This window comes from Mustela nivalis (genome assembly GCF_964662115.1).
Source record: "Mustela nivalis genome assembly, chromosome: 14".
In the NCBI taxonomy this organism is placed as follows: domain Eukaryota; kingdom Metazoa; phylum Chordata; class Mammalia; order Carnivora; family Mustelidae; genus Mustela; species Mustela nivalis.
The window spans coordinates 78,386,673-78,409,996 of NC_139033.1; the positions used below are offsets into that span (position 1 = coordinate 78,386,673).

Sequence of the window (23,324 nt, forward strand, 5' to 3'; positions counted from 1 at the left end):
TCTATTCACATATCTCAGGGGATAGCCAGCCTCCAAGATGGCTCCCCACCCCACCCCCCAACCCCAGTTTTGCTATCTGGCATCCGCTCCCCACTGTGTGTTCCCTGCCACAGTAAGTGCAGCCAGCTCTCACTGCAGAAATGACACTGTGTGGTTTCCACGTGGTGGTCACAAAAAGTAAATTCTCACCCATTCTGAAAGAAGCCAGAGGTCATGTTGTGAGGACGTCAAACAGCCTGGGATCGTGCAGAAAGGAACCGAGGCTTCCCGCCTACCACCAGCAACAACTGGGCAGCCATGTGAGTGAAAAACATCTTGTGACTGGATCCTGCTGGTCCTGGGAAAGCCTTCAAACGACAAATGTCAGCTCTGGCTGACATTTTAACTGCCACTCCCAAAGAGGAGACACCCTGAAGCAGGACACCATCGGCTGGGTCGTCCCCTAATTCCCAACCCACAGAAAATGGGTAGAGATAATAAATGGTCACCGTGTCCAAAACATCTAAGTGTTGGGATGGTTTGTTATGCAGCAGTGGGTAACTAACAGATCGGGGACCACGGCAGGGAAGGGCTACCAAAATAAACTGACAATGAGAGAGAAGCTGTGCGCTTGGCAGTGGGCAACACCCCACAGGACTTTGAAGAAGGTTAATGAGAGCCTAGAGGACTTGGAACAAACTGTCAGCAAAAGCTGGTGACATTTGAGGAGGCTGCCTGTGAGGGTGAGGGCTTCAAGGAAGCAGAGGAGACTGTTCTTGGAAACAAGAGGTTGTGTAGCGGCGGAAAGTTGATGATCAACACCGTCATCTACAGAACATGGGAGCGTATAAACGTACCTCGGGAGCTGAGGGACAGAACTGGATTCTGAAGGTGCACAGATTTTCTTCTCACTGCTCATACTAAAATGCAACAGGGCAGAGATAAGCCAGAGGAAGGACCATTTAACAGGAAGGATCCAGGAATGGTTGCATTTGAAACTGCCACTCCCTGTCATCTCCCCAAATGGAAAGGATGCTAAAATTAAGAAATGGGCTTCTGGGCAAAGAACAAATCCAGGGCCCTCTCAAGAAAATGTGGTCTAAAGACGAAGCTGGGAGTGGAACTGAAAAATCCTTCATTAGGACCTCAAAGAACAGTTCAGCCCCGCACTGTCTGGGACTTCTAAGGACTTTGAAGGTGTTGCCTTTCTGACTCTCAGTCAGTAGCAGCCTAAGGTAGAGATAAAGTCTTATCTGGAAGAGATTTGTGGGTGTGGTTTTCGTCCAAAGAAATAAACCCACTATGGCAGGACACCCCCTAAAAACTTTAAGAGGATCACTGTGGCAGAAACACCACCAGCTTGGGCTGAAAGGGCAGAGACAGTTCAAAATGAAAAGTAGACTTTGGACCTCAAACATCTACAGACAGGAAGACTGGGAAACTACTTGGTTGCAAGCATTGGCTGCCTCTCGTGGGAAAGGAAGGATGATTCAGGTAGAAGTGAGAGCCAGACGGCAAAGCCAAAAGGCAAAGAGACTCAATCCAAGGCAGGAGTCGGACTGAGTCCTTTTAAAGTAATTTTTTAAATGTATCCCAATGGATTTCAGAATTGCTATGGGCCAGTGACTCCTACGTGGCCCCCTTCTCCCTGCTTTTTGGGTAGGAATCTCTACAGCAGCTTTCCTGTGCCCACTGCCCCACCATTGAACACTGGGTGTGTAAGAGGCAAACAACTTGTCTCTTTACCTCACAGATCTTCAGACTGAGAGGAACTGGCCCTGAGTAGCCCCACAGTTGGGCCTAATTTAAATAATGAGATCCTGGGGTTTGGGGTTTTGGTTTTTTGGTTTTTGCTTTTTTTGTTGTTTTTGTTTTGAAGACATAATTTAATGGGATGAGACCTTGAGGAGAGAGGAGTACATTTTGCGTGTGGGAAGGGAGTCACTGGAGGCCAGAGGGTGAACTGCGGTGGCCAGTCTCCAAGATGGCCCCCAACGCTCTTCACCTCCCGGTATTCATGCCCTAGCATCCTCTCATCTCACAGCAAGCAGGGCCTGTGTGTGTAACCAACGGAAATCACAGCATCTGACTTCCAAGACTAGGTCATCAAAGACATTTGGGATTCCCCTTGAGCGCTCCTGGATCACTGACTCTGGGGGAAGCCAATGACCATGCCATGAAAACATCCAAGCACCCCTAGCGGTGCAGGGTCCGTCCACATAATAAACAACTAAGGGCTCCAGCCAACAGCCAGCCCTCCCTTGCTGGTCATTAAAGTGAGGCATCTTGAAATTGTTGTTTTAAGCATTTAAGTTTTGGGGTGACTTGTTATGCAGTCATGCAGCCATAGATAACTAATAGACCTTGGAACCTGGTAATAGGACACTACTCTAACCAAAACCTGAGATGGAGGAGAAGCCATGGATTTAGCAGTGGGCAGAAGCTGTGCCCTTGACCCCCTGCACAAAGCTTCCTGACAACTACAGGGCTGGACCAGGCCTTGACTATAACTTCATGAGCAATTTCAAGCCAAACCACTCCCAAATCCCTGACCTCCCCCCACCGCAGTCAGTGTCAGAGGATACACACATGGCCATTGTCTAAAGCCACTGAGCATTGTTATTTTTTTTTTATGCAGCAGTAGATAAATAATACATTTCATAGTCAATATTTTACAAAAGAAATTTACTGAAACGCAAGGGAGGTGTGGACCATGGTCAGGAATCGGTAACAGAGAGGGCCAGTAGTGTGGAGACCTCTGACTCTTGTACACAAATGAGATCATACTATACTTTCTATTCTGTAGTCTGTGATGCACCTGAAACTTCTAGAATTTTCTGGAGAAGAAGGAAATGGTATGTCCGTTGTATGTATTTTAAGAAAGATATTTTTAAAGCAATGGCTACTGAAAATTAAATTCTGGGTGGTTTTCAAATGGAGACACTCATTCCAGTGAAAGAAAAAAGAAGTGTACAGTGGGCTTCCCCCCCCCCATCAGAAAACAAAATGGAAATGTGATTTTTGCTCATCACTCTATAATGAACCATAATTAATAAAATGAATTTATGAATAATTGCATTTTATTAATAATACCAGCTTCGTAAAAATCGACCCAGGTGTCTAACACAGACATAGTTTCAGCTCCTTGTGCTTTTATCCTGGCTTCTACCCAACTTCATATAATTTTCAGGGGTTAAAATCAAACACACAAGGTGTGTTCTTTGCTCACTTAACATCACATCTTATGGGATTTTTGTGTTGACCCACAGACTTTCTCATTATTATGAGTGGATATTTTCAAATATTTTAAAGCCAACTTCAAGTTTCTTGTAAAATTTATAAATTTCTCACTTGATACCCGAGTGTGCAAAGAAAACATGGGTTCTTTATCCTCTCTAACTACTTGGATATTCTCATGACCCCACACCTCCCTGAGAATAGGGACAAGTAACTATTTGTCTGCTTAACAGTTTATGCCACCACAGTCCCTGCCCAATTAAATGAGCTATTTTGCATGACTTCTGGGGGTGAATAAGATGTCCTATGTTCTTCCACTCCCATGCCCCTATCCAAGAAGGCATCAGGACGTAGGCGGGTGCTGGTGCCCTTATATACTCCCACTTCACAGTGTGAAGGTTCTGTGTAACCCATCCAAATCAAAGCATATGACGTCTAGGACTCGATCATTCGGGATTTCCCTTGAGCTCTCCTGGATCACTCATTTTGGGGAGAAGCCAATGACCATGCCATGAAAACATGCAAGCACCCCCTAGCAGGGGGGTGGAGACCCTGCCGTCCTTCTGCTGACCTCCTCCTTGGACTGGGCTCTGGGTGTCCATAAGCTGGTTTCACTCAGCAAGGTGGTCTGGTCCTGCCCCTTGTATCCAGCTGGAAAATGAGGCTTTTCCTTCAGCATGGGCATTTCTCCCAAAAGGACTGTCCATCTGCTCTGACTGTTACACCCCAGCTAAGCCCTTGATGGTGCTATGGGCCCCTCGGGGTCCCCTTGTCACAATTACAGTACTTGTCCCCACCCCATTCCTTCTCTAGTCATGTTCATCTACAGGGTCCTATCGGCACCCCCGCCTTGGCAGTCATCCAGAAGATTCAGGCTGCATTCCCCTGAAGGTGGGCATGCGTGTCTGGGTGCCAGCCCCCCCTTATGCCACACAGGAGCTGTTGGGGTTCAGACATGCCAAATGGTGCTTTTCTCTGTTCCTAGACTGTTCCATCCAACCTCATCAAGTTCCCCATGACCACTGCCACAACCACCACGGCTCCACCTACAGTTCTGAACTGGAAGCAGGACCAAGTTCCCTCCCCTTTTGCTTTTTATAGCCAACCTATCCCTCTCTGCTTTGGTTTCCCCACCCCACCCTCCCATTCCACCCCACCCACCACCCCGCTCTGTTCCCATCTCCTCTTAACAGGAGAGTGGGTGGAACAAAGCCAAAAAGTTACCTAGGACAGAACCCAAAAGGAAAAACAAAGGTGGTAGGACCCCCCCACACTCACTACAAATAAACAGCCAAAGAGGGAGGAGGGAAACCAGAAGCATCCAGTGTAACAGTGGTCAAGGGAAGAGAGAGGCTCACGGAGGGAGGGCAGAACCCTCTAGCCACGAGAAGACAGGAAATGCCCAAGTGACATGGAGGTCAGTGGTGACAAGTTTTGGGGGGAGTGGAGAGGAGAGAGGAAGCCCGACTGGGTGGGCCAAGAGGTGAGTAGGGGGAAAGGAGAGGGAGACAGTGAATGTAGACACTGCTTTCAAGAAATTCGGCCCTGAAAGGGAGGAGACAGAAGATAGAGTGGGGGTGAGGCATCCTGGGAGAGGCTCCCTTTTTGTTTTGTGTTTTGATTTTTTTTTTTTTGGACGGGGCAGGCATGAATAAGTTAAATACTGACAGGAGCCATGAGAGAGAGGCGGGCAGGGTAGGGGAGCTCTTTACCAAGAGCTTCAGTCTTCCTCTGTGAAGCAGGAGGGAGACAAAAACATGTGCTAGGAGTTTGGCGATGGGTGGCAGGACTAAAGGACTGGAAAAGGAAGCTTTGAAAGAGCTCTTGTGCTCAGTGGAAGGGAAAGCGGTGTATGAATGTGCACGGGAACTGCCACGGAGTCGATGCCCTCGTGACCTCAGCAAACGTGACTCGACAGGGGCAGCCACCCAGAGGGAAGCGCACGTGTGTGCGTGTGTGCGTGTGTGCGTGTGTGCGCGTGTGCAGGCGCGTGTCAAGTGCTCAGGTCCAGTCACAGAGATGGCCAGTCAGCCATCATGTCAGACCACTTCACGCCACCAGCCACTCCGGGCCACACGCGTGCTTTACCACAGTGACCACTGGTGGCTCAAGTGAACGTGCCACCTGGACTATACACTCCTGGGAAGCAGAGATGGTGCCGCCGCCTACGATAGACACAAAGCTGGAAGAGTCCTTAGAAATCATCTAGTCAAACTACCTGATTTTTCTCACAGCTTAACACCCAGGTTGGGGAAGGAGCCAGGAATCCAAGGCTGTCCTCTGCCAGCTAAACCCAGCACCTTCTCCCCAGCACGGGCCACCCCTGTCTCTCTCAGTGCACATAGCCCCTGCTTTGGCTTCTAAGGAGAGTGTGGCTTTTCAAAGGGCAGCTTTACCCCAGTGCCTGGTTTTGGTAAAATCATAAAGCAGAAATACCATTCGATTCCTGAAGCAACACAACCTGCCCCTGGTGATGCTAAGCGATTTCCTAAAAATGTACAGCTCCGGAGAGGGGACCCAAGGGACATTAACAGTCTATGTCTTCGGATTTCTAAGGGGCTAAGTTAAGTTGCTTGATTCGGGAAAAGCTGTTTCTTGGTTAACGCGACGCGGAGCGGGTTAAACCGAGGCTTTCTGCGGTCCCGAGTGTCGCCTGCAGAGGGCAGTCGACACCACCGTGTATGACCTTGCCTGGGGCCCGTTATTTTAGGGCTGAAATTCGAGGGGTATCCGTCGCCTCTCACTCTCCGAATGGCTCACACTTCTTGGCTCACCTCTAATTAATCCAACAGTAGAGAGGTTGGGGGAGAGCTACGTCTGGACAACGGGACCATTATGAGAATGCGGCTATTTGTCTACTAAAACCAGAGAAGAAAACAGAACTTGCTGATCCTCACAGCAAAAGGGAACAGGCCCCGCTCTAGAAATTCGCAAGTTCAACATCTGTTCTTTACAACTGAGCAACTCTTCTGAAAACTCGAGAAGGTGAGCACATCAAGAAAGTACGGAGTGTGAAACATTGGGGATACAAGCACGCGGGAGGCACCGTCCCCGTCTTCCAGGAGCTGAGGGTGTCGAGGTAGAAGGAGGCACCAGTCCAGAGTGCTCTGTGGGCAGCTCGAGGGGTTTCAGCCTTGCCTCCTTGGCATAGCTAGAGTAGAAGGTTCCTGCCATGTGAGCCTGGCCCAGGCTAGGAGAAGTCGGAAGTCAAGAGTGGCAGGGGAGGCAGTGATCCCATTCATGAAAAGCTGTTATCCTTCTAGCCCATAATCTTAACTCCGGGGCACAAAGTTGATTCTCCTCCTGAAGGAACTCTCGGGAAGTCCCACAGCACTAAACCACAGCTTCCAGACCAACACTACTGCCTCCCACAAGGGAGCCCATTATTGGGGCATTTCAGCCAGACACAAATCAAAATGGGGCCTCCGCCAAGATAGTGGTTTGCCACAGATCTTATTCCAGCCTTTTAAATCCCTTGGATCTCTGCCATTCCCAGAAGGGAATAGCATCCCTTAAAGAGCTTCTCGTAAAAATTGTCTCTGAGTGGCAAGACATCGTTCCTTTTTATGGCAGAGTAATATTCCAGTGTATATACATTGGCCCCATCACCTTTTAATTTAAGGAACAAAACAAATGAATGTGGTGGGGAGGGGGAAAAGAAAGAGACAAACTGAGAAACAGACTCTGAAATACAGAGAACAAATGATTACTGGAGGGGAGGTAGGTAGCAGACAGGTAAAATAAGGGATGGGGATTAAGGAGTGCCCTTCTTATGGTGAGCACTGGGTATATTGTATGGAATGTTGAATCACTAAATTTCACACCTAAAACTAATATTCCCCTGTATGTTAACTTACTGATTTAAATAAAAATTTGGAGGTGGAGGGGGGAGTCTGATTTGTCCAGGTTATAGTGCACATGTGGCAAACCCAAGCCTCCAAATGTGGCCCCCAGAGTAGGACCATCATTTCTACAACAAAGAAGCACAAACAAGAGATAAGGACAGTGGCCACCTCTGATCTGCGTGCACTTGGGGCCTCCCTGTGCCATTGAAATGACCCCCATGTCCCAGGGAACAAACTGCCCGAGCAAGAACAAAATGTACTCTGTTTGAAAATGTGTAGGCTTCGTCGCTTCAGCTATGTGGTCAAAAGCATTCCCAGAACGTGATTTTTTTAAGCCAAGTATCAGCTCTCTAGACAGTACCCGGCCAATATCAGGGAGCTGGTTAGCTCTGCTGGTTCTCAGATGATGGAACTCAGTAACTTCAAATGTTACTTCAGACCTGCAGCTTTCCTCACTGCCATGTAGCCAGTGAATTTATCTCAAATGTTTCAAAGAAAATAGGAAGCCGCAGGTTGGGAATTCCATCCTATCGTGCCACGGTCTTATTGGAACCTGGGGGCAGCCCCATGGCATTCACACGGCCTTCTTTCCACCAAACAAAGGGCAAAACCTCATGGTCCCCTCCCCGCCCTACCTTCTCAGGCACTGGACTTCACTTTGGCCTCTTTCCCATATCACCTCAGCTTCTCCTTGCAAGCTTTCTTGCTGGCAGCCTCCGGACCTTCTCTGGTCTCCCCACAGTGAGCTTTCCCCTGTGGCGTCAGCGGCCTGCCCGCACCTCATCTCTCCTCCTCCCAGCCTCGCTCCAAGTCATCCACACTCGCTGTTTGCTTTTCTTCAGCTCCCACTACCTCCCCAGCTGCTCCGATCATAAAACTCTCCTTTTCCTCCCACTCAGCAATGTCTTCGCACTTGGATAAACCTGCTGCCTCTCGGTCTGGATCTTTCGGAACTTTCAGAAGCCTCAGACACAGTTAACCATTCTGTTCCTGTTTGAAACACTCTTCCCTCGGCTCCCCATCTGACCACTCTCTTTGTTTCCCTTCCGATTCTCTGGCCACTTTTTTCTTTATTTGCTTTGAGAGCTGTTCCCTCTCCTCCAAATCTTTAAAGAGTGAGTTAACCAAGACTCTGTCCTGGACTCCTTTCTGTCTAGGAGTTCTCCCTCGAAGGTCTACCCCTGGCTTCACAGAGATTCGTAAAGCCCCAATCCCTAACTCCAGGCCAGATCTTTGCTCCAGCTGGCCGCCCTCCGCACCCACTCCCTGCTTCCCACCTCCCAGGGAAGGTTTCATGGGGCCCCAGCCTCTACAAATCCAAAAGGACTGGCTGGGTCTCTTCCTCCTCTCCCCATCCCGCTCCCCTCATAAACGGACACCTCCGTGCTGACACCCTTCGTTCTAAAACCCAGACTCTTCCCTGTACCTCTCCACTTGCATTCAATGGGTTGTTGACCTGCCAATCATGTCTCCTGAGAATATCCCCAACCCATCTATCTTTCTCCATCTCCACCCCTCCCCTCCATCCCACCCAAAGCACCTGTCACTTTCACTGTAGGACACTCCCCAAAATGTCTTCAAGACTTTCCCCCTCTGCACCTGCTGCCACACAGCAGATGGTAGCGAGCACACAGCTTCAACTTAGACGACTGAAGTTGTGATCCTTAGCGTGGTGTCAGGCTGAAGCAGCCAGCTCCACCCCCCGCGAGGTCTCACCTCCTCCCAGTCCTCCCGTGGATGCCAGGACAGAGGATGTGGGGGTGTGGGGACGTTTGGCATCATCGTCCCAGCCAGGAGTCTCCTTCCATAGGATCCCCCGCCTGGCCCCCGACACTTCTCTCCTCCACCTGCCCCCCTCCTCCCTTCTCCGGCCTCCTCCCTTCCCCTGCCTCCTCAGGCTTCCCCTGCTCTGCCCAGCCCAGCCTGGCCAGTTCTGCTCACACTTTAGGATCTCACCTTTGACAGGACTCCCACGGGGTCATTTTCCTGATTGCCACCAGCCCCCAAAGAGGTTATATACCCTTCTATGTATTTCTCCACACCACCACAACTAGTCATTAAAGAAGTTATTTAATTATTGCTAAGTGGATATCCACTCTTCTCAACTATAGACTCCAGGAAGAGCAGATACCTGTGCCTGGCTTTGCACACTCCCGCCTCCCTAGTGCCCAGGCACTGTTGGCATTAGCAGACACTCAATAAATATTTGTTGAATGAATGAATGAACCCTCAACCCAGATGACCACCTAGGCAAGAGCTGTAGCAGAGCCCCACCCCTCCCCACCACCAGGCACGGTTTCAGGGCCTTGAGGCCTCGTGAGTCCTGTTATTCTGCTCTTCATGACCTCTACAGGATGATGGCCATGCGTCCCAGTTGGCCCAGTTGGCCAGACCAGCCCCAGTTTATGCCTGTTGTTCAGGCATAAACTTAGTGTGTCTCCCCTCCTCACTCTCAAAGGGGTCCTGCTTTGAACCTTAAAAATGGTGCTGCCCACATGCCTCTCATCCCCAACCCTCAGGAGGTCCCTGGTAGACCACCAGGTGTCCACACCCCCACATGCGTGGGTGGAGCCAGGCCTGTAAGGGAGCTGGACCCCCAGCATGAGACCAAACCCAATACATGGATTCTTCCCCTTTCTCACTGCTGAGGGGACAATCTCAGGGCGCCACTGGCATGGCCCCTCAGAGGCACGATCCCTCCACGGACTGGGACACCAGTCCTGAGTAACAGCAGCAAGTTCCCTGCTAGGGACGACCCCCCCTCTTTATCCCCACCCCTCCTCCACCCTTCTTCCTCCAACTTTTGATTTCTAGAGAACTGAGGCTAAAACTATGACTTACTTCCATGGGGCACCCTCTGCAAAGGGAAGAATTAAATCTGGAGCATGGGAAAGAGCATGAGAAGATGCACCTGGGCTCAGTGAAACACCTCCCAGCACCAAGTACACACTGGTCCCTCTCCCAGTCGTCCCTCTTCAGAGGTCGTGACCTCTGTCCTCAAAATGTGTGGGAGCAGAGGCTATACACGTTCAAGCATCAAACCATGGGGGGTGTCCTGCACCCCAGGGGCCTGGGCAGACTTCTGCCTTCCGACCAAGGCTTCCACGGGGTCCTAGAGGGGGAAAGGTGAGCTCGTGCACTATCGTGGTTAGAGAAAGTAATTGACATGTGGCTAAACAGCTATTTGGTTTACAAATCTTCTCCAGAGAGCCGTTCCCACAAAAATTCTGGCTCGCTGCGTGTCCAAATAAAGGTACCACGGCCAAAAGATCAAGGCTTAAAAATGATGAGAAACACAGATAACTCCCCAACATTTGGAACTGGCATAAACATGCCTAATCCATCAAAACAAATTTTGATCCCACGTAGTAACAGGCTTAAACTCCCCCCACCACCACCAACTTCGCCCTCCTAAAGTCGTCCATTTTATTTTTAAGTTCATTTGCTTAATGCTCCGAACCTTTGAAGATAAAGTTCACATTAACCTCCCCTATTAGTAGCACGCTAGGGCGGGACAGGGGGGGGGGTGTTTTCAAACGTGGGGTAACTTCCCCTCTCTGGGACGCTTAGGTAAGATCAGCACAGACGGATGCTTAGGTAAGCTCAGCACAGACGCGAACAAAAATGTCACGTCATTTCAGTACCTTGGACATGTCCAGGAAGGGAAAGAAAGGGAAGCCAGTCCGGGGCACGCCCTAGGCAGTGACCAAAGCTGGCCCCGCCAGTATAGGCAAGCACACTCCTCCACCTAGTAAGTCTACAAAAAGATGCCCAGCGGTTCTGGCAACTTGGGGCTGGCTAATGTGGAAGCGACTGGCTGCAGTGGGGCAGGTGAGGAACCCGGGTTTGGCTGTTGAGGGGCAGGTGGGCGGCAGCCCTGTGTTTACAGAAACCATCCAGGCGTGGCCAGACTCTGACCACAACTGGAAGAAGGGCCAGCACATTCCTGCCAAGGGGACCAAGAAGTTAGGCCCGAGTCGGGGGAGAGGGGTTCAGGACCCTGGGCACACAAGCTCCAGGGCCAGTGGGGGGGCCTGTGGTGCTCCACGGGGAGGAGGAGGCAGAACCCCACTCAAACGAGCTGCAATGACTTGACAAGGAAAAAGAAAGGGGGGAAGCGGGCACACAGGGCCCCCAACACCCTGGATAGAAGGCCCACAAGGACCGTTTTCAGAGCCCCCAGCCTTGGCCCGAGACCGCGGTCACTCGCTGGGCGCTGGCTCAGATTTGCCCCATAGCGGAGGGGAAGAGAAATGTGTGGGTGGGAACCAGCAGAGACACCAGCGGGAGCAGCTGGGGAAGGCGCAAGGGCACCACCCCCCAAACCCAGGAGCTTTGGGCACAGGCCCGACTCATTTTTTATTCACATACACATTTGTCACTCAAAAGGGGTATGTCCTAAATCCATCTAGAAAGCTCCCACTCCCACACCCCTATGAAGCGCACAATTCATGCTTTCCAGGGGTTGGGGGGGGGGGGTTCTCAGCCCGCGCTCTCACTGAAAACAATTTCGTGAATCAGTTTTTTGAATCAGTTTTTCCTTTTCCTCTGTGCAGTGCATGTTGAAATTGTATCCAACAAGGCCTGAAATTAAACTCTTTTGCAAAATTGTAACTTCTGCCCATTCATTGTCCTCCTCCCCTCCATCACCAGATTGCTTTTCAAGGCCAGTTCTCCCAAATGAACGCCACATGGCGTTAGGAGCAGTCACGTGATCAACCAGCAAGGAACAGCAGGGCAGGACCCAGGCTTCTCTTCTGCTCTGCAGCTCTGGCGCCCTCCTCTTGCCTATATCCTCTATCCCACTTCTCAGTGACATCTCTATGCCTCTCACCTTTGCACCCGTTCTCTGTCCTGGAGAGAACGATGCCCCTTATTGATTAGGATTAAGCGACCAATATTAGCAAATATTCAAAGAGCCAAGGGGAAGCCACCTGCCGCTGGGAGCTGGCCTCAAAGGACACCAGTCAGAATTTAGAGGGGAGAGGAAGCCATAGGTAGCCTCTGACTTCATGCCCATATTCCCAAGTGTGAGAGCTGAGGGTGTCTAGGGAACTCGCTCCCTCAGAGAACACGTGAAAGTACTTGCCCAAGGACGCGTGGCTGGTTAGTGGTAGCAGTAGAACTAGAATCCAAATCAAAGCTTGTCCCATGTCACACGACAGCGCGTGAGAGCAAATTCACAGCGCCACATGGAAACTTGTTACTCCAGATGCCTTCCTCTCCAATTGCTGTTCCCTAAATGATAGTCAACCACACTTGACAACCTAGGAATCAGAGCTCAGCTGGCACTTCTTATGTGCCAGGCACTTTGAAGAAAGAGTCAAAGGAAGGGCAAGTTGTTCCAGTGCTCAGGAGCTTACAATCTATAGTTGGAGAAACGAAACATTTGTCCAGCATGGTTTACAGCATGACCACATGCCAGGCATGGCTTCAGGCACCATGGGAGTGAACTCAGCTAGACCTCACTGAGCATCCCACCCCATGGGGAAGACAGGGCCAAGAGCAGACAAGTAAGAGGAGTCGAAGTGGAGATGATGAAGGGTGGTGTGGTGGACAGTGTCCGCACCACTCTCAAAGACGGGGATGGGGGGAGAGGCAGAGCTGAACACCATCTCTCCTCTGAGGCGCATCTCATGCCACAAGGGGAATGGTCTGGGCGAAGAGCTTTCCCAAGCACAGGAACAAGGTTGGCATGTCCCACGTACAGGACAAAGGCCAAAGGAGCAGGTAACCCAGGAGAAGAAGAGTCTGAGTTGAGCTCAAAGAGTCAGGCACAAACCAGACCATGCAGAGCTCTTAAGCCCAGGTCGGGAATTTGGGCTTGGTTTAGGGGATCAGCGTCCTCCTCAGACCCTCCAGGCACAAAGCCCACCGCAGAGAAATCAGCAGATACACCACGACCACGACTCATGCCACGTCCAGGGGAGGGGCTGCGTGGAGTGACGACAGAGAGGGCTGGTGAGAGCGCCAAGATTCCTGCCGCAGGGAGCAGAGCCAAAAGGCTCAGACGTCAAGGGCACGCCTGTCTGACCTCTGAAATGTACAACACATGTTTATTTCGGGTCTTGGCGGCCAAAGGCCGCTTTTTATGATTCCCAAGTCACTTTTGCATGCAGGACCTAAATACACAGGTAGGATAATTATTTTCACTTTTTGTTAGAGGTGGTACAGGACATGGGAGAGCTTGACCCTTTGGGAAGAAGAGGAACGGCCTTCCAGAACGTGAAGAGGGCAAATGCAAAAGCACTCAGCGGAGGGGCCAAGTTCAAGGCGGGAGGCGGCGGGCAGAGCCAGAGAGGTGAACGCACTACCTGGAGTTCACAGCCAGGTTTCCAGTGAAATACCCTCCAGTAAGGGGGTGAGGTGTGCATGTCCCAATATCCTCTGGCCACTGTCAAGGGGCGAGGGCTGACTGAGACAGGATGGAATCAGGGGGGCGTTCGGGAGGCAGGGTGGGGATTCAGAGTGTATGTATAGTCAAAGAGGCCTGAGCTCAGCTGGCTCACAAGTAGGTCGTTCATGGTGCCCTAAACCACCTCAATATCACACTACTCTATTCATGCGGGTCCCACGCGCAACGAGTACACTTTGTGTAGCCACTTGGGACTCTTTTTTAAAAAGCAGCACCTTGCCCTCACTGTCTCCTTTGCTGTTCACAACAACCCTGTGGGGTACACAGATCCCGCCTTTACTTCTGGTTTGCAGACAGAGGAAGGGGGCAGCCCAGGCAGCACAGCCCAGGCAGCACAGCCCGTGGGGCGGAACCGGGCCCAGGGCAGGCTTGGGCAGCTAAAGCACATTTTAACCATTTTCAGCAAAGTGAAAGGCAGGAAGAATTGCAGTCGTTGAGAAACGAGACGAAACTTTGAAGCTGGGGGGAAAAGAAGTCTCTAAAGAAAATGCTGGGGTTGCTAAAGGGTTTCAGACACCAAGACATCAGTGGCGGCGTGGATGTTGGACTCCCTCCCTTCAACACCTCCCCCCCCCCCCCCCCCCCCCCGCTTCCCCAGCTTCCTCCCTGGCAACAGCCAGGACATTCCTTATTCTTTCAAACCCTGAAAATCTAGAACAGCTGTAAGATGCACTAAAGTGATTCCTTACATCTGCAGAGCTCTCTCCAAGGCCTGGACCCCACAGAAGGACCTGGAAACCCCACCCGAACTCCTGCCACCCCCTTCAACGCGGCCACGGGAAACCTAAGCCTCCAAACACCTGTGGAGACTCCCAGACAAGTCCCTACTTCATGGATGCCCAAAGCTCTCCGTCCCCTGGGGTCCACCATGCCTCCCACACCCCACCCACCGAAGTCACGAAACTTCACATTTTCTCCAAGTTACCCCAAAAGAGCCAACTTGCACAAAAGCATTGGTGAGCAATATGGAGTCTACAAATTATTCAGCTGTGTTCGTGGAATATGGGTGTCTGTCCCAATCCTGACAGAAATCTAAGAGTCCACAGCAGGCGTGACCTACGTTCCGGGTCCTTTCCCATCCCCTCGGCACCCAGGCCTGTTGGGCTCCAGAGTCTCCCCTTCCCACCCCTAATGCAGAGCCTTCCAGCCTACCCATTCCCTCAGCTCAGGGCCGCACGCACAAAACCCACCATCCATGCAAGATGCACCAGGGATCCCTCCACAAAAGGTAAGTTAGTTGTGGTCTTACATTAAAAACAAGGCTTGATTTTTTTTTTATTACCCTATTTTTTACTTCTTGATTATAAACAGAAATACAGGGTTAGGCTTTATTTTTGCTCAAAATGCAAGTCTCCCCTTTGGGGTCCATGCCTAGAGGACACTCGAAAGCTAGCAGTCAGATCATCCCTTCACAAGTAATAATTAAAAGTCGCTTCCCCTCACTACAAGGAGCTAAACCCTTCCAACACCAAACCCAAGGGGTCTGTTGAAGAGAACAGGCAGTTGGGGGTTTAGGAAATTTTTCTGTTGTTTCTCCTGACAAGAAGGCAAGCTAAGGAGATTTCAAGAAGTCAGACAGGAAAGAAAAGGGAGTAGGCTTTGGAATGGAGAAAACATTCGGAGAGAAGAAGACCTAGAAGAAAGAGGCGGAACGGGGATTTAAGAAAGAGCAAGACCGTGAAAGGGTGCCCAACGGGATGGAGTCCCTTCATAGCTCCTCAGAACCTCAGGAAGAGCCAGATTGTTCATCGTCGCAGAATGGATGTCTGTCCTTCAGAAGCAAGAACATACCAGGTCTGACCTGAGGGTGGGCAGCAGGCGCAGAGGGAGGCGACAGAGGGTGGCTTTGGGCTTCTCTGACAGGAAGTGTCCCTGAGTGAGAGGACTGAGCCAGCACATGGGGGCGGGGGGGGTTGTTTGCGGGGTGGGGGGGGGACGCTAGTACCCATTAACCAATGGACCCAAGCCTGAGCGAGGATACAGCAGCACCCCCTAAATACCCCCATCTGGGCCTCAGCCAAATCGTGACCTATAAAATTATTTCAACCTTCCTCCTGAACAGCAATATTAAACCATGATACCCGAATAAGTGAGAAGTGAATGCCCAAGATATACTGTGAATCCCTTCTCTCCTAAAAAGTTATGAATCACCTTTTAGGGCTCGCAACCCAGCAACGTCTCCACACACACACACACACACAGACACACACACACAAAGAAAAACCCTCAAAACTTTAGTAAGAATAAGAAAAAAGGAACTTCTCATCTCCATTCATATGCACTTTCCTTTCCTCCGTATGGGTTTTCTTTCTTTTATACCCCTCTCTTGCCCTATCTCCACCAACCAGCTTTTCTCTCTGACAAATGAGAATAAAGCAAAACTCACCCCCAAAAATAAGTGAAGAGGACCCTCCCGTCTCCGGGTGGCAGGGAGCAAGGAGGTCACATATGGCATCGCCTTGGGCTGGATGTCCAAGCAAAAGCTTTCTTCCCCTCCAACTCAGGGCATTTTGCCCCCCCCACCTCACCCCCTCCTCAGCCTATGTGAAAAGACTGAGATCTTTTAAAGGACTTCGATAGCATGAGTAAATGTAGAAAATCAACAAAGAAAAGTCAAGTTTATAAAGTGCAGATTTTCCTCCCTGTCGTAGCTAACTATTGCTTCTTGCCTGGGCGCTCCACCAAAACGTTCCGTGTTTAAAACCTTTGATGACTTGCTCTGGGTTTACCCTCCCTTCTTCCTGTGAAGACCCCAGCAGCAAGAATCACAAGTTCCAGTAATCTCAGGGCCAGCCGAGGGGCGCAAAGGAGACCAACCTAACCCCATCAGCAGCGTCCCCTGGTGGCCGTCACCGCACAAAGGCCCCTTTCTGTCCTGTGCACATAACATGCCCAAGGCTACCCGGTCTTCTGGATTTTTCTAGGGAAGCAGAAACATCAACCTTTGTGTGGCACGCCCCGATGTTTAAAACATCTTTCCCCGATCTGAACTTTCTTTAAAGATTGTGTGAGCCAACCAAATCATCTGGGTGGGCCGGAGCGGATGAATGAAGTACGGATTTACAATCTGAAGCCCCCCACATTCCCTGTGGCTTAGGTTGTTTAGGTACCCACACTTCCCCATGCCAAGGGGGATAGTGACTTTCCTACAGTAGGAATTATGGGAGTTCATTTGCACAGAAATACACAGTCAAAACAGGGATCTATTCTGTCTCTCTCTTTTAAGAAACATTAAAGGATTTTCCCGAAATTGGCTGTGGATCTGAATATCATTCAGGCTAATATTTCAAGTAATGTTTTCCTTAGGAAGTTAAGAATTTCCCCCCTTTGTTTTTTAGAAGGATGGGGAGCAAGTTGGGCAAAAGGGTAAACAGGCTTTATTTCTAGATCACAGTTCCCAAAATACAGACACCTTGACCACAAAATTCCTCTCCTTGTAAGATGAAGGATGAAAGGTAAGATTTTTAAAACTGTCCTTTTCAGTTCAGTTCAAGGAATATTGACTCTGCTCTTACTAGCACAGACCCCAGGAGTCTGTGCACCAGGACTGCAACTCCATCCCACAGAAGGTCACAGAGTCACAACCTCTGACTTACCGAACCCCCACCCTACCACCTCATGTCAGACTGGTGCTGTGGGATCCTTTAGAGTCCCTTACCAAGATGAACTGTTAATTGTTTGCTTCTAGAAAACAGGTTTTTAAACACTCAAAGTGGAGAAGTTGACTGAGGTTTCTGGAATACACATCTCTTCTTAGAAGTGGTGTACCCACCTCAGCGGGACTCCAGCAATGAGTGAGGAGGTCAAAAAGCAGATGTGTGACTTCTTGGCCTGCCACATTCTAGATCTTGTTGGGCCCCTATCTCTACCCACCAGATCCCCCAGACAAGAAGTCTTTGAGGGTCCCCAGTCATCCCCAGGGGCTCTCTCTATCCCACGGGGGCTACTCTGTGCCTTGCGCAGAATCATGATGTGGTAACTTATTCAGGCAGCAAAAAGGAGAGACATCTTGACTGAACCTAGATGTGGGCTTTATAAAACGGACAGAACATTTTTTTTTAAGATTTTATTTATTTATTTGTCAGAGAGAGAGCGAGAGCGAGCACAGGCAGACAGAGTGGCAGGCAGAGTCAGAGGGAGAGGCAGGCTCCCTGCGGGGCAAGGAGCCCGATATGGGACTCGATCCCAGGACGCTGGGATCATGACCTGAGCCGAAGGCAGCTGCTTAACCAACTGAGCCACCCAGGTGTCCCCCGACAAAACATTTAAAACACAAACAAGTTCACTCCTTTACACAGACATGTGAGAGGGTACCGTTTATAGATTAGTTCACATTGTCACATATGGGACATTTCTCCGTGTTGTAACTGTTGGGTTTTTATGAAGGCACTCTCCCAGGCATTATCTCATTTGATCCCCACAAAACCTTCTTTAAGGTCAAAGACTAATGAGATCACCCTCTTCCTACCAGTCGGGAAAGAGACGTGAAATGCTGAAGCCTCGGTTATGCAACTGTGAGAACAGAGACCTCAGTTTAAACCCCGGGGTCTCTGACATCACCGGGCAGTCTTCAGGACACAAAATGGCACCAAGCCTGTTCTTAAGACATTTATGAGAAAATACCTTGACCCCAGTTGCAAAGAATGTTCTGTCACATGGTTTGTGGCATCTTGGCAAACGCTTTGGGAGCTAAGAGAACAAAGCCATCCCCTGAAGGAACTCATGGGAAAATAACAGAAGGATGTTAAGCACCGATGCCTGAACCCTTGAGCACCTCGGCCTCCCTCAGTAGACATCAGAGCAACTATAACCTCCAGTAACGCAGTCTCTCCAAGAGCATCCCCCGTTCCTGAGGACAGCAGGTGGGAGGGGGCGAAGTGGGGTTTGGGAAGAGACATCAGCTTCCTTCCTTCCATAACTAGGGATGTAACCACTTTGCCCAACCCCCCCCCTTTGGGAACCCTCCCCATTTCCCATTTATACTCCTTGTGCCCTTTGGAGCCGTTGAGCCCTCCTGCCTCTCCCCAGCCCTGGAGTGGATGCGTGCCCCACCCCTCACCCCCATGTTATGGTTATGCCAAATGGCCGTAATTGTTACCATTAATAGAATGGCTAAGAGAAGTGTGGGGTCGGTAAATTAGGTGAGCATGGTCACGAAAATCATGCCTCAATCTTGGCTGTGCAAAGAAAAAGAGGAAACGTTTACCCTCTTGTGACATACTTTAATCTCACCAGAAGGAAGGAAGGAACAGAGGCAGAACCTGGAGTCAGTTGTTCAATGGGAACGGCAGATGTTATGTGAGGATGCTTTTCAGCGTGCACAAAAGGGGGATCTGTGGGCCGAGCAAGCTTGGGAACCTCTTGGACATCGTATCTGCCAGAGGGTCTTATCAGTAACAAGACAAGTACCCTGCAGGCACAAGGATAACTCTCTGAACCGTCCCTGGTAAAGGAACCCCCCGGGTCAAGAGAGGACAGAGCTCCCCAACAGCTTCCACACAAACAGGAGTTTTATAGTGGTTTGCCGCCTTTTGTGCTCTGCAGACCCTTCCACCAACAGAGTATCAGGCCACCGCACCAAAGAGGGTAAGATCAGGTCAAAACAGATCGCGAGCTAGGATTTCAGGAAAACAAAATTAAATCACAGGTGAGTAGAGTTGAAAGGGAGTCCAAGGGCCATCTATTCCAACTCCCTTATTCTACAGAAAAGGAGGTCCTGTGTGTCATGTCTGAGTGAATTGGGCAAGTAAGGACTCCAATACCACACACTTCATGATGAAATTGGGTTGTAGCCTGTCAGAGTAAAGAATTAAATTTAAAATACCATATTCTTCCTACTTCCTGCCGCCCTTCTTTTGTGATTGTTTTAATTAACCACAGGCCATTCTGCACACCTATCCTCTCCCTGAAATCTTTGGAGGCTGCATTTTGGCTACCCCCTGGTTGGACCTCAAGGCGAAGTTCCCTGCCCATCAACTTTATAGGCACAACAATTCAATTTTAAGGTTAGCAAGGGCTAACTTCATGTCTTATCTGCATCATGTTCCTATAAGTACCTGAGGTTACACTTATTTAAGGTCCTGGTATGTCTTATTGTCACCCCAGGATCTCAAGGGTCCCCTGGATCCTTGTCCAGAACTTTTCCCACTGCATTTAGAGTGACCTTGGGGAGCAGTTTATATGACCCAGAAACAAACCCCCCATGTTGAAATGAGAACCTAATATAACCCCTTCATCTCTATGAGGCAAGCAAGTACCAGAGAAGTTATGTTCTTGGTCCAAAGTCAGACAGCTGGTGAATCATGAAACTCAGTCTGGGACATGTGTCCTGACTCACAGACCAGGGCAGTTTCCTTGTGGATCCCACTTCCCCCCCTCTTCCAAATTCTGTTCACTCTATGCTGTTCTGCACAAGCATTGTGCCCCCAACACTGTAAAGCACATTTTCTACAACCAAAATGTTCCTCTTTCATTGCTTGCTTTGATGGGAAGTGGAAAATCAACCCTGTGAGCAGATTTGGTTGGATTCAACACGACAGAAATTAGCCAACGGGTTGAAGTAACATTCAAAATAACTCAAAAGGATGGACTGTTACGTCCATGTTTATTTTTATTATTACAAAATATGAACATTTTGTGGACTAAGGATATTCTCCCCACCACACGTTAAAAGATTAACTCATTCAACTAACATTTATTAGAGCCCCAGGCATGCCTCAAGGGCCCCAAAGATACAAGGGTGGTCAAAACAGTTAATCACAGCCTTCAGGAAACCACAAGTTCTTACATTCTAGTAGGAAACTATGAACATGCTTTCAAAGGCACAGTGGAAAGTACTAAATTCCTAGTCTTTGCCTTTTATAAGTTCAAGTTTTAAGTACTTGAGGGAAACCGTTATCGATACATGATGGAGTGACCAAAGTGAATGGTTTTGAAACCAATCCTGAAAATAATTCAGGAAGAAGATAGCACATTTTGGCAGCAAAAGACTTGTCACAAGAAGGTTGGGGGAGGTGGGCTCGATTTGGAAAAGGCACAGCCAGAAGACATGATGGAGAAGAGCTAGCTCGTTCAGAGGATGGGAAGGATTCTGCTGGGCCCCACTGGGAAGAAGAAATGCCCGCACACCTTGAAACCCTGATTGAGAGGCTGCAGATTCAGACAGTAAAAATCAAAGCTGTCAAAACTTGTAAGCCCATGACTCACACACCAGTGGAGCCTTCCTCCTGGCAGAGGGAAACCAGAGAAGCCATGTGCTCTCTCATCAGACAGGCACCCTGCACACTCTGTGCTAAGTGCCCAGTGCCAGGTGCAGGGTGCTGGGTGAGAAACCCGCCACGACGGCCACTGCCTCCGGATAGACCGACGCTGAGCACCTACGTTGTGCCCTGTGTGAGAGGGTCTGTGAGGGAATGAACAGGACACAGAGACCAAGACTCCCAGGAGAGCGGGGAGGAAACCTTGTAAGGAAGTGTAGGTTTTGCTTTACCCAGATAAAGGGGGAGGAGCCCCAGAGAGAGGTAGGAAAATTTCCAGGATGAGGCAGGAGGCTGTGAAGTCTGAGGGAGGAGCAAAGGGGTGGCTCCATCAACGCATGCGGTCCCAGACCGTAATAACATACCAAAGCTGGGGACAAGACCCCATAAGCCAAAGAGAGCATTACAGAGATTTGATAAGGAATTCCAGGACTGCTCTTCCTGGTTTTTTGTTTAATTTTTTTGTGTTTTTTTAATTAAGTTTTAAAATTGCTTTAAGGAGAGTAGATTGGAGACGGAAACAACCAAGGAAGGCAGTAGCTATGCCCCCACTGAGAAATGGCAAGAACATGGCGATGTGAGAATTGGGGAACAGTGGATTTGAACCCCAACTCCCTTTGCTGGATTGCACTCTTGGCCAGCCTTCTAGGGAGTAGAGGTCAATGCTATAGTTCAACACACCCAACAGATGCTGCTGCCCAAGCCAAAAATCTCTCTCAAACTGGCCCTTTCACTCCACTGACCGGTGGTGTGCTCTAGGCACAGAGGGCCAGCCTGACCATGAAAGGGGAAAGAGGAGGGCAGAGTTGTCCTCTGAAGTCTTCACCCCACCCTTCCCCTGCTTGTTGCCCGACTAGGACAGATTTCCTCCCAAGCTTGCAATTGTGGCAGAAGCGCTCTGGGCCCCCAGAGTCCTGCTCCTTCTCAGACCCTTGCAACCCCAAACTGTGGCCCAAAGACACAGAGGGAAGTCAACCCTCCCCGTGTGGGTGACAGTCCCTGTGCCAACATGTCCAGCGGGTGACCCACCCACAGCAGCTGCTCGGCACAGACTGCTGTATGGAACCCGACTCTTCCAACTGCCTTTGGGGTTCCAACGGCTGCCCCGCCCATCAACTGATTCCCAGCAACTGCCACTGCCTCGGAACCTTCTCTGGGTCCCCTCCCCCTTCCCCCCATGGGACCAGCCTCTCATCTCCACTGCCTTTGCCTGGCTTCTTAGCCTGCTCAGGGCTTCCCCCCCCCCAGAACTAGTTCCATTCCTATGAGATTCCCAGCAGTGCCAAGCATGGGTGACTGTCTCCCTCAGAGCCTCAAGCTTTTTGAAGACACACTTAAATACTCTGTCAAAGACTCAGGATCACACAGAACTATTTCTTTAAAAAAAAAGAAAAAAGAGAAAAATATATATGTATAGTGCTGTGGAGCGTTGTTTTGGCTGGGTTGACCGGCCCTATAAGATTTGTCTGAAGTCCAGTCCTGGGTCTGCCATTCCCTTCTGCCTCAATGCCAAGGTTGTGACATCCAGACTCCCATGTCCAGAAATCTATCATTTTCAAATTTTGCTGCTGGGCAGCCAGGCTTTGCTCTGAAGGCCCATGTTCTCCCAAGCTGGCCGCACCTCCGGCCCATCTCTGTGTCATTTACCCTTCCCCCTCACCCGGGTACGACCTTCTCTTTCCCATACAACCAAATTTCTTGAAAGTGTTCCTCAGTTTGCTCCCCCTTTTCTCACACCCTTCCTGACCACTCTGCTTTCTGGCTTCCTTTACCATGTGGCCAACAGTGTCATCTGTCAAAGACGCCGGTGAGCTGCTCATTATCAAAAGTGATGGATACGTTTTGTCCTCATCCTGGGACATCCTGGGGCCACGTATTCCATCGAGCACTCTGTTTTAAAACTCTGTTTGAGCTCTTCGTATTGCCAAGCTCAAGACACAGTCGAGCTTCAGAAGATGAATTTAGGCCCTTTTAAGGAGTTCTGAGTCTGGTGGAAAACATAGACTATTTGGGGGGAATACACAAGGGGGGCACCAGGCCCAACCTAGAAAAGTCTTGGGAGGCTGTTCCAAATGGAGAGGAAGTCCCCAAATAGAGAAGATGATGGTCTGTCTCCTGGACCCCCAAGCCAAAATCACAGCTGGGCCTCCAACAGGTCCTGGAAATGATCTTTGAGGAGCCCTCAGCAGTCTCTGTCTGGTCTTACCTGTGATCCTCTCTGAGCATCAGTTATGTTCTTTTCTCTTTGCATACTGGCTTCTTCTTGATACTTTCTTGATAGGTTCTTGATACTAATTCTTGACTTTGTCATCCATTCATCCGAAGTTAAGGCTCCATCCAACCCAATTAGGCACGGCAGAAGGAAGGAGTCACACAGTAAGGATGTGCAAGTCAGAGCCCCCCAGGTGGAGGGGGCACCACGCCCACAAGCAAGGCAGACAGGAAGCCAAGCCCACCCATCAGAGGTGGATGGTAGACCAGAGCTACCACTGAGCAGGCTTTGAATTGAGTCTTCTTGCTAACATGATAAACTATCTCTTAAAGAATAGAATTAAGCTCCCACGTGTGGCATTCCCTCCCGCTCTTGCGTGT

The 23,324-nt window shown here is 49.9% G+C and overlaps 1 pseudogene across 1 annotated transcript in view; it reads left to right on the forward strand.

Moving 5' to 3' along the window:
- Positions 1–12,647: 12,647 nt before the first annotated feature.
- LOC309848058 (large ribosomal subunit protein eL8 pseudogene) overlaps positions 12,648–23,324 on the forward strand; it is a 34,105-nt pseudogene continuing 23,428 nt past the window's right edge. Inside the window, exons 1-2 of the transcript in view lie at positions 12,648–12,750; positions 13,225–13,362. The product of the transcript in view is annotated as a large ribosomal subunit protein eL8 pseudogene (transcript). The remainder of the gene's footprint in view (positions 12,751–13,224; positions 13,363–23,324) is intronic.